The sequence below is a fragment of the Suricata suricatta genome, chromosome 13, assembly GCF_006229205.1.
Source record: "Suricata suricatta isolate VVHF042 chromosome 13, meerkat_22Aug2017_6uvM2_HiC, whole genome shotgun sequence".
In the NCBI taxonomy this organism is placed as follows: Eukaryota; Metazoa; Chordata; class Mammalia; order Carnivora; family Herpestidae; genus Suricata; species Suricata suricatta.
The window spans coordinates 28037935-28049733 of NC_043712.1; positions in this window are offsets into that span (position 1 = coordinate 28037935).

The following is an 11799-nucleotide window of genomic DNA, read 5'->3' on the forward strand; positions in this document are numbered from 1 at the left end:
TTTTTTTTTTTGACAGAGAGTGAGCAGTGGAAGGGCAGAGAGAGAGGAGAGAGAAATTACCAAGCAGGCTTTGTACTGTCAGCGCATAACCCAATGCAGGGCTCGAACTCATGAACTATGAGATCATAACCTGAGATGAAATCAAGAGTATGACATTTAACTAACTGAGCTGCCCAGATACCCCATTAAGATCATTTCAATTGATACAGAAAAAGCAGTTCACAAAGTACAGCATCCATTCATGATAAAAGCCCTCAACAATGTTGGTTTAGAGGGAACATACCCCAACATAAAAAGCCCATATAGGAAAAGCCCACAGCTAATATCATACTTAATGGAAAAAAATTGAGAGCCTTTTCTGTAAGGTCAGAAATAAGACATGGATGTCCATTCTCACCACTTTTATTCAACATAGTACTAGAAGTCTTAGGCACAGCAATTAGGGAACAAAAAGAAATAAAAGGTATGCAAATTGGTAAGGAAGAAGTAAAACTTTCAATATTTGCAGAAAACTGGAACGACTCCATAAAAAAAAACTGCTAGAAGGAAAAAAATGAATTCAGTAAAGTAACAGCATGCAAAATAAAGGCACAGAAATCTCTTGCATTTCTATACACCAATAATGATGCAGCAGAAAGAGAAATCAAGAAATTAATACAACTTGCAATTGCACCCCAAATAATAAGATACCTACTAATGAATCTAACCAAAGAGGTGAAAGATCTATACTCTTAAAACTATAAAACACTGATGAAAGAAATTGAAGATTACACATAGAAATGGGAAAATATTCCATGCTCATGGGTCTGAAAAACAAATAATATTAAAATGTCTATACTACTGCAAGCATTTAATGAAATCCCTATAAAAATACTAACAACAGTTTTCAGAGAACTAGAAAAAATAATCCGAAAGATGCTAAATAGCCAAGGCAATCTTGAAAAAGAAAAGCAAAGCTGGAGGCATCACAATTCCAGACTTCAAGTTATATTACAAAGCTGTACTAATCAAACCAGTATGGTACTAGCACAAAAACAGACACAAACATTAATGGAAAACAGTAGAAACCCCCCAAATGAACCCACAACTATATGGCTAATTAATCTTTGACAAAGCAGGAAAAATATCCAATGGGAAAAAGACTGTCTCTTCAACAAATGGTATTGGGAAAACTGGATAACAACATGCAGAAGAAAAAAAAGTGGATTGTTTATACAACACACAAAAATAAATTCAAAATGGATTAAAGACCTAAATGTGAGACCTGAAACCATAAGAATCTTAGAAAAAAAAATACAGACAATAACCTCTTTGACATCATCCATAGCAACTTCTTTCTAGGTATGTCTCCTGAGGCAAGGGAAACAAAAGCAAAAATAAATGGCAGACTACATCAAAATAAAAGGCTTCTGCACAGCAAAGGAAACAAATAAACAAAACTAAAACCTATGGAATGAGAAAAGATATTTGGAAATGACATATCTGCTAAAGGGTTAGTATTTAAAGTATATAAAGAACTTATACAACTCAACCCCAAAACCCAAACAATCCAATTTAAAAATGGGCAAAAGACATGCACAGACATCTCTCCAAAGAAGACATTCAGATGGCCAACAGACACTGAGAAGATTCTCATCATCACTTATCATGAGGGAAATGCAAACCAAAACTACAATGAGATATTACCTCATACTTATCGGAATGGCTAAAATCAACAACACAAGAAACCACAGGTGTCAGCAAGAATGTGGAGAAATAGGAACATTCATGCACCATTGGTGGGAATGCAAACTGATGCATCTAGTGTGGAAAACAGTATGGAGCTTCCTCAGTGAAAAAGAGAACTACCTTATGATCCAGCAATTGCACTAGTGGGTACTTACCCAAAGAATACAAGAACACCAATTCAAAGGGATACATGCTTTCCAATGTTTATAGCAGCATTATTTACAATAGCAAAGATATGGAAGCAGCCCAAATGTCCAATGTTGATGAATGGATAAAGAAGAAGTAGTGTGTGTGTGTGTGTGTGTGTGTGTGTGTGTGTGTGTGTGTTATTCAGCCATGAAAAAGAATGAAGTCTTGCCATTTGCAATGCTATGGATAGAGCTAGAGAGTATGATGCTAAGTGAAATACATGGGTCAGAGAAAGACAAATACCATATGATTTCATTCATATGTGGAATTTAGGAAACAAAACAAGAAAAGGGGAAAAATGAGAGAGAGAGAGAGAGAGAGAGTAAGCCAAGAAACAGATCTTAACTACACAGAACAAACTGATGGCTACCAGACAGGAATGGGGGCAACAGGGGATGGGGATTAAGGAGTACACTTGTTGTGATAAGCACAAGGCGATGCATGGAAGTGTTGATTATTATATTGTATACTTGCAACCAGTATAATTCTGTATGTTATACATATACATCTGGAATTAAAATAAAAACTTAAAAACCTAAAAATAAAATAAAACACCTAAATGAGAATATTTAGGAGGGAAATGAAGTTGGAAAATGAGAGCCTAATATTTAACAATATTGATACAAACACTCCAACAATAATAATAATAATAATAATAAATTCAGGGGATAAGGCCCATTGTTCAGATATAAGTGTGCCTGCATACAGCAACAAGAGGCTTAGGGTTGTCCTACAATAGCAGGAAAGGCAGAGGTAAAGCTAGACACTAAGTATAACACTTTGCAAGGAAGTTAATGAGGCAAGATAACCCGCTAGACTTCTGTCCTCCTCTTTCTCTATGACAACATTTTCTTCTGCCACAAATTTGCCTTCCACATGCAAGGCACTATGCTGCTGAAACCCTCAGGGACTCTGCACCTATTTCTTGGGAAAAGCGGACATTTGCTTAATCTAATGTCATGTTATAAAATCCAAAAAGAGAGTTAATTTAGTTAGGTACCCAGCACCAAGCTAATCATGTAGATGGGGATGGGGACATAGGGAGAGGGGATGCTTTTAAGGATATGCAACCTTTCAGAACTCATGTCTAGTTCTGGAGGAACAGCGTTTCTCTGCAGAAGAGAGGGTTTCCGAAAGAAAAAGGATCGATGCACAGACGTAAGAACCACACGAGCAAACACATAGCAGGCTGTGGCATCTTTAACATCAACATAGGTGCTCTTAACCTCTGTCATTGGCTTCCACAGGACAAACATCTAAAACTTGTGTTGGTATCAGCATCAGTGGGTGCCAAGAGACATCAATAACATGGCTCATTCTTTTTGAATCATTATTGACAGGCACAGCATCACAGTGAGCTAGATCGGAGGAGGAGAAAAACAGTACATGCTATTGTAATAAACAAGAAGATTAAAGAGGATGCCCTGAACCACATGGGGTGTATTTGAGTGAGGATTAGATTCCTATAGATCAGACTGTAATGAACCCACTATCTTGGTAAGATACACTTATTTATGACTTAGGTTGCTTTGGCCTGCGAAATACAGATTCTATTTATATTTATAGGCTATATATGTGTGCCTTGTCTATCAGATGTGCATCCTGTGCACAGACGCTCAGTAGAGGAACTATAGTGCTGGACTGTGGTATGGATTATTTCCACCTCAAAACTGTGTATTTCCTACATATCCATCTGCTCCACACTCTTACAAGTACATCAATCACTCAGTTTTAGAGTGAAGTCACGGACTGAGTCACTTCAAGACACAAGCGCATACCAACACAGGAATAGAGACTAGAGGAACTGGTTAGCTGACTGTGGGAATCTACAGTGTCACAAAATTCTGAGGCATAACCCAGTACCTCTGGTGCTGGTGGACGAAAGCATATAGCAGGGGATAAAGGTGGAATCAGTACTTGAGACTTAAGAAATTTATATCCATGAGTCCATACTCACCATGGCCTAGTTTGAGCTGTTGGATTGGACAATGGTTAGAAAGCACTGTGTCTTGCAAGGCAGAACATGGAGTTCTAGAGTATGAGGCAATACTTATCTAGAAATTACTCAGCTTAAAGCACTTGAGCTAGAGATTAGGATAAAGGACTGGAGTAAAACTTGAGCCTTGTAACTAAAGCAACAAAAGGAAAAGGAGAGAGTTTTGATTTAGAGGGCAAGAAAGATCTCAGGAATTACCTGTGGGGAGATTAGTCCCAAATTTCATTGTTAGTGAAGTTATTTTAAAGAGCAACATGGTCAGCCATCTACCTGGGCTGGCACTCTGGATTCTGACTCTCAGGGGGCATTAGATCTATGCCACAACAGACCAGACCAAGAAGGTAAGAATGAGAAATCGAGAATGCTGACCTACTTCTTGCATATGTCAGGATTAGCACAGAAACTGCAACAGGGAAGAGTTTATAGGCAAGTGGGGGCAACAGCAGACTGAGCGATGGAGAACTAACACAGATGCTAAAAGAAACAAGACAAAATCAACACCTTTTGAACTGAAAGGAAGCTGTTGTTTAATGCTCACTCCCCTTCTTAAATTTTTTATTGCTCAGCTGAAATGAGTTTGAACACTGCTCAACAACCATTTGGTGTGATTAGATTTTGGAAGAGGAATATTATCTAATTCCATAGGGATAGGGGTACATGCCATAGGAAGAGATGAATTTTGACCTATTAATCTTTTACAGAAGATGTGAGTTAGGTTCTAGGAGATCGAAATTTACTTTCCCCTTAAAGTAACAGGCTGCTGGTTTTGTACTGCAGTGTTGTCCTGGAAGCATGCGACCAGAAGCACTTAGAAACATGTGGCGCCCTTTGTGGGCAGCTCCCCTTGGTATGGTACAAGAGTTGTATTCAATCAAGCTGTCAGAACAATGACAGCTATGAGAAGGAGCCCATAAAGCTATTCATCAAGCTCTGAAACAGCTAGCACTTTACTTGTCTGGAGTTATTTACTCCTGGTTGATGATGACACAGTTGAATGAGGCAGAGGCTTAAGAGGCATCTTGGCTCTCTATTTTGGTGAGAAGGTCATTTTGAAGGGAGAATTTTAAGGTTTTTAGTATATCCAAGTGAGGTTTTTTATTAATATGGTAAAATACCAATAAAACAGTGAAAAGAATTTTTAGAAGTATGGGCTTTGGTGTTATAAAAACTTGGCTTCTCTATCAGTGTTCAATCAGAAAAGCAAAATCACTAGAACATATAAATCATTGTTTTTTAATCATTATAATACCATGAGAAAAACTGATAGAAGCACATCTTAAATTTTGCTACTAATTAGATATGTATCTTTGGGTAAAGCACCTAAAATATCTATCCTGAGTCATCATCGATAAATACAGAGATTTGGCAAGGTATTTTTTCATTTTAGTGTTTCTTTTCTAACTATATGTGATTCTCTCTGTATAAACTTTATCTTTCCACTAGGGTTGTGAAATGCCTATAGGTCAGAAACCCCAAATATTCTTCTGAATCTCCTATTCAGTACAGACTAGCTATCTACTAAAAAGAGAGATCCTTGAATAGAGATTTCTAGAAGAATAATTGATAGACAAATAAACTCTCAGTTATGTAAACTTTAATAAATAGTATTTGATTAGGGCAATGCTGTTAAATACATTGTTCTAAATGGCTCCAGTATAGGTACCTTGAAGAACTGTGCTTCCATTTGTATGTTTTGAAACAAAAAAAACCTTTCACTTGGTAACTTGAGTTTTAGTCTGAGGCAGTTTGAATTTTCATTTTTTAAATGTATAAAATCCATGACCCAAGCTTCTCAGAGTTTTAATTAGAAAAAATCTATCATATCCTTCAAATTTGGTTTCAGCTAGTGAGAATAAAATATTGTGCACTTCTTTTAGCTGATAGCCATCTGCTACTGAAACATTCAAATGTCAGCTCATCAGAATTTAAAAGGACTTCCTGAACAGAAGTTCAATGAAATTTAAGAAACTTTAATGGAACTTCTGTTGCAAAATGATGCTGTCTTGGCTTTAGGCTAATCCCCAAAACATACCTACAAATCCATCTCCCAAAATGTCTGCCACAGAGAAGGAGCTGGATCAGTTTTACAATTTTTATGGCAAAGGTTAAAATAAGTAATTTCCACAACAGCTGTCGACATACAGTCTGTCTTTGGAGGCTGCTTTCCCTGGAGAATTTTGTTTCTTCAAATGTCATAATTAGAATTTCATCTCCAGTGACTACTCAAAGAAATCTGGCAGCAGGAGACAGCATGGGTCACGGTTTAATTACGAATGCATCCTTCCTGTCTGAAGGGCCAGGAGCTTGTTGCTAGTCATGTCACAGGAACCCCTACACACTGTGAATAATTAAGTGCACTTTTCAGTGGATAGCAGTTGTTCCTTTAAAATTCAGCAAGATTTATCCGAGCATTAACAGATTTCCCTGTTCCCTGTTTCAAAACCCGATGGGGTACAAAGAAGTAGATTTCCAAGCAATTTAGAGCAGTGAGTCATATTCATGTACTCGCATTTACCTATGAAGGATGTGTATCAACAGGAGGGCACTTTAATGTATTCATTTATTCATTTTCTTTCTTCCATCAAACAAACATTTATTGAATATCTACTTTGGTGTTGAGCATTAAACTTACCACTGGGGAAACAAAGCTGAAGTTATCTTTTTTCCATAATGGAGATATACCTAAATTTGTTAATAAATCACCATTAAATGAGTGATACAGTGGAGTTATATACATGGTGCTTTGGGGACACCAAGAAAGAAGTAATTAATTCTAGTTGGAGAGATCAGGAAAGACATGACAGGGAAGATGCTATCTCAGTTGAGCTAAAAGGATAAACAGGAAGGAATTTGATAGATTGACAATGGAGGGAAAGAAATTCTTGACAGAGAACTGCGTCTGTAGAAACAAGAAGAGCTGGAGGTACCTATGGTGGGTTCACTGAAGAGTCAATGCAGAAGGAGTCTGAAAAAGCAGAAGAAGATGGACATACAGTACAAGATCAGGGTGTATTTTAATGCAAGCAAACATGCAGATATTATGAACAAGATATTTATCTTTACAAAAAGGCTATAGGTTATGACACACATTGATCCCAGTTCTCCAAACAGGCAAGTAGGCTTTTGAAGTATCTTTGTTCTTTGATCTCAATGCCTGAAAGAAATCTATCATTTTCTTTTTGTTTAGTGAAATTTAAAAGATTGGTATAACCATAGGATAAAAAAGCTATTTTTAAAAGTGACATAATACTAAATAAAAATAAATGAATTACTGAGACACGCAAGGAAATGGATGAATCTCAAAAGCATTTTGCTAAGTGAAAGAAGCCACAGAGGAAAACTATATAATGTATGATTCCATTTATGTAAAATACTAGAATGGGCAACACTGTGACAGAAAGTGATTGTGATTGACAGTTTCCAAGAGCCAGGGGTTTGGCATAAGATACTGACAACAAAAAGGGGACACAAAGGCACTTTTAGGGGTGATGGGAATGTCTATTTCATGGTTGTGGTGGTGGTTACAAGACTGTAAACAGTTTTCAGTACTCATCAAATTTTACAGTGAAAATTAGTGAGTTTCATTGTTTATAAATTATAGCTCAATAAATCTGATAACAAAGGTGACATACATCAGAGAGTGGGTTGGAATGAGTTAACTTCAGGAGTATTAAAGCCCAATATACCAGAAGCAATAGCTTTTCTCATAAAAATATCTAGGATGGATTGCCACTGAATGGATCTCCTCAAACATCTAAAGATGGAGAACATGTTAGCTGATATTGAGCAGAGTAAGAAATTGTGGCATGTAGGTGTAGTTGTTTGACTTCAATGTAATTTTTGAACTTTAAATTACAAGTAAAGTAATAAATAACAATTTTTATAAAAAATTTATCTGCCAAGGATATTTCTAAAAAGCTTTATAAATATTCATTTAATTTTAACAATTCTGTACGTTTTATCTTATTCTCATTTAGCAGATGAAAAAACTGAGGCAAGGAGAAGTTAGTGAACTTTCCCAGGATCACAAACTAAGTAAGTGTAAGAACTGAGATTTGAAATCAGGTAATCTGTTTTGGAGTCTGTGCATTTAACCACAGAGGCATTCTATATGAACTTAAATTTCCCCAATAATTTAATACTAAGAGGGGCATATATTCAACCTTGGGACATCTTGATGTTGTGGTATTTTGTTATTAGAGAATGTTAATATTGCCATTTTATATCACTGTGGGGTCCCTGATAACCCTTATAAAGCAGTGTAGGTAGAAGGGAGTGAATATTTAGCTTCAAATACAGTGTAACATTGGAATGAATGAATGAAGTATTCTGTTCTTACCCATTTCAATGCCTTCTTGGGAGCAAAATCTATTCTGACCATCAGAGGTACAAAAGATTTCTACAGAAGAACAATGGTGATATGGAAGCGGTGGCTAAATGAAGATGGAAATGAGGCTGTCCTTTTCCCTCCCAAGGAATATCACAACATTCTTGTATGATCACCAGTGTCATGAATAAACACAATTGATTCTATGAAGAAAAAAATCACTGGAGAGTATTAGGGGGATGTGTTATAATCTACTACACACGTCCTGTGTGCATTGGCTGCAGAAGCTCTTCTGGAATAAACTACCGGATTATCGGCTGACACTGATGATCCATATTTCCTAACTCAGTGGAGATCATTTGTAAGTTCTGGGAATTGGGCCTCTCTTCTTCATTTTTTAATTTTATACTAGTACAAGGAAGAATTCCTCAGTAGTTAGATCTGCCCTGAAAACCAAAGTTTCCCTCAGTTCAAGTGCCTCAAGCTCTAGGCTGGGAGGGTCGGCAGAGAGCATGAGCAAACCAATCTGGTCACAAAGCTTAGTCACAACCTCTTGCCCAGCTCTTATCAGTAACAAAAGTCCCCTTTTGATATCCATATGTATTCACCTGCATCTATTTCTCAATTGGGTCAGAATGAGATGGCAAAGAAAGGGGTGTTATTAAAGGTCCCAGATAATAGTAACAGTGCTGCTAGGCTTCTTTTTTGATTTCACAGAATGAAAGGACAGTATTGGGAATAAGGGCAACATGAAAATCAAGCAAGATGATATGGGGGAAAAAACCAGAGAAAATCTAAAGTCTTTCAATCTTTCATATAACCCATCTTCATCCAGGGCACATACTTTCTTCTGCTCTTCCTCCCACCATGGCCCTTCCAACCCACCCCTGCCAAACAATGAAGATGACAACAAAACCTTTGTGTGTTTTTTTTGAGAAAGAGAAAGAGTGGGCATGCATGAGAGAGAGGCAGCTAGAGAAGGAGAGAGAGAATCTCAAGCAGGTTCCATGCCCAGTGTGGAGCCTGACATGAGGCTCAATCTCACAACTGTCAGATCGTGATCTGAGCTGAAATTAGGAGTTGGATGCTCAGTTGACCGAGTCACCCAGGTGCTCTGACAATAAAACTTTTTATCTACCAATAATTTTCCCATAGTCTTTGTTTCATTAAAGCCTGGTGCCCAAAGACCACCAAGAACACACTATAGTGAAACAAATGTAGGTTTATTAACTTGCTGCAGCAAGGAAAACTGTATTCTATGAGGAAAATAATCTCAGTGATACAGAATTAGAATTGTCTTGTATAGGGTTTGGGTATAACTAGATGATGCAGGCATCTGTTTTTGATTGGATTGTTAGAAAATGGAAGCTATTTCTTAGCCATACACAAAAGTAAACTCAAAATGGATTAAACACCTAAATATGAGACCTGAAACCATAAAACTCCTTAAAGAGAACACTGGCAGTTATCTCTTGGACATAGGCTTATCAACATTTTTCTCCATACATCTCCTCAGACAAGGGAAGCAAAAGCAAACATAAATTATCAAGACCACACCAAAATAAAAAGCTTTTGCACAATGAAGGAAACCGCCAACAAAACAATAAAGCAATCTACTTCATGGGAGAAGATACTTGCAAATGATATGTCCAATAAGGGGTTAATATCCAAAATACATAAAGAACTTTTACAACTCATCGCCAAAAACCAAATAATTTGATTTAAAAATGGGCAGAGGGTGGCTCAGTTAGTTAAACATCTGACTCAGGTCATGATCTCATAATCTTGAGATCAAGCCCAGGTCAGGTTCCATGCTGGGTTTAAGAACCTCTCTCTCTCTCTTTCCCTCTTCCCCTGCCCATCCCCCACTCTCTCTCTCTTTCTGTCTCTCCCTTAAAAAAATGGACAGGGGACCTGAATAGACATTTTTCCAGAAAAGACTTACAGATGGCCACAGACACATGAAAAGATGCTCATATCACTAATTATCAGGGAAATGAAAACTAAACCACAATTGGATATCACCTTACACCTGTCAGAATAGTTAATATCAAATAGACAAGAAATAAAAAAATGTTGGTGAGGATATGGAGAAAGGGAACCATCTTGCACTGTTGGTTGAAATGTAAATTGATATAAATTTACATTTACATAATCCAGTAATTTCACTACTGAGTACCTACTCAAAGGAAATAAAAACACTAATTTGAAAGGATACATGCACCCCTGTATTTATTGCTGTATTATCTACAATAACCAAGATACTGAAGCAACCTAAGTGTCCACTGGTAGGAATGGATGAAGATGAACAATGGAATACTATTAGGCCATAAAAAATGAGATCTTGACATTTTTGACTACATGGATGGGCCTACAGAGTATTACACTAAGTGAAAAAAGTCAGTCAGAGAAAGACAATCAGCATATGATTTCACTTGTATGGGAATCTGAAAAATAAAACAAATGAATAAACAAAAAACAACAACAAAAAACAAACAGAATCACAAATACAGAACAAAGTGGTGGTTGCCAAAGCTGGGAGGGTTAAGGCAAAATAGATGTAGGGCATTAAGTGGTACAAATCTCCAGTTATAAAACAAATAAGTCATGGGGATGAAAAGAACAGCAAGGGGAGTATAAATCATAAATTGTAATAACGTTGTTTGGTGACAGATGATTAACTGTTCTTATCATGGTACACCTAAAACTAATATAACATTGTGTGTCAACTATACTTCAACTTTAAAAAAAAAGAAAGAAAATGGAGACTACTTGGCTACTGAGAACATTAATAATTGTAATTTAGAAGAGGGGAGGGATAAAGCAGGGCTGTCATTGGTAAAGGAGCATTAGTCACTCACATTGGCTTTGAGAGAATGTAGTCAGGTGCATATTATCCTTATTTTTGTCTTGTTCCATCAGGGTCACAAAATAACCTTATCTGATGGTGATAGACTATGAAATGGTTTATGTTCAAGAAGCAACACTACAACCAGGCAGCAGGAGTCAGCTGTTGGAGACTGGTTTCTTTTCTCCTTTTTTCCTCCTTTTTTCTTATATCCATTAACTCACTTCTCTTTTCTGAGGCCACTTGAAAGTTTGTTTTCAGAGGAGAAAAAAAGCAATCTGTGTTAGTTGTCACCTTTACCAAGCAGGACTGAATTTTAGAGTAGAAATTCTGAGAGAAATGAAGAGAAAAAGATTACAAGAAAATTTTATGAAAAAGAAATGGAAGTGTATTGACTGTGTGTGTGCATGAGACCAATTTACTAGAAGTACAAGTACCATTTATACAAATGTATATAGCTGTATTTCAGGTATAGTCACTAATGAGACCATATTATTTGAAGTAATAAAACATATTAGAAAAGTTTCATGTATATTTTGGTTATATTAAGCTGGCTGTAATTATGCTTTTAAAGACATAAAAATTAATGTAAGAAAAGGGCTACATAAAAGGTATCATAGACTAAAGTATTTTAATTTACTTTTTCATAGATGGAATATTAACAGTTGAGGAAAGTATTATATTAAGCATAGCACAGTATAACTAAACCTC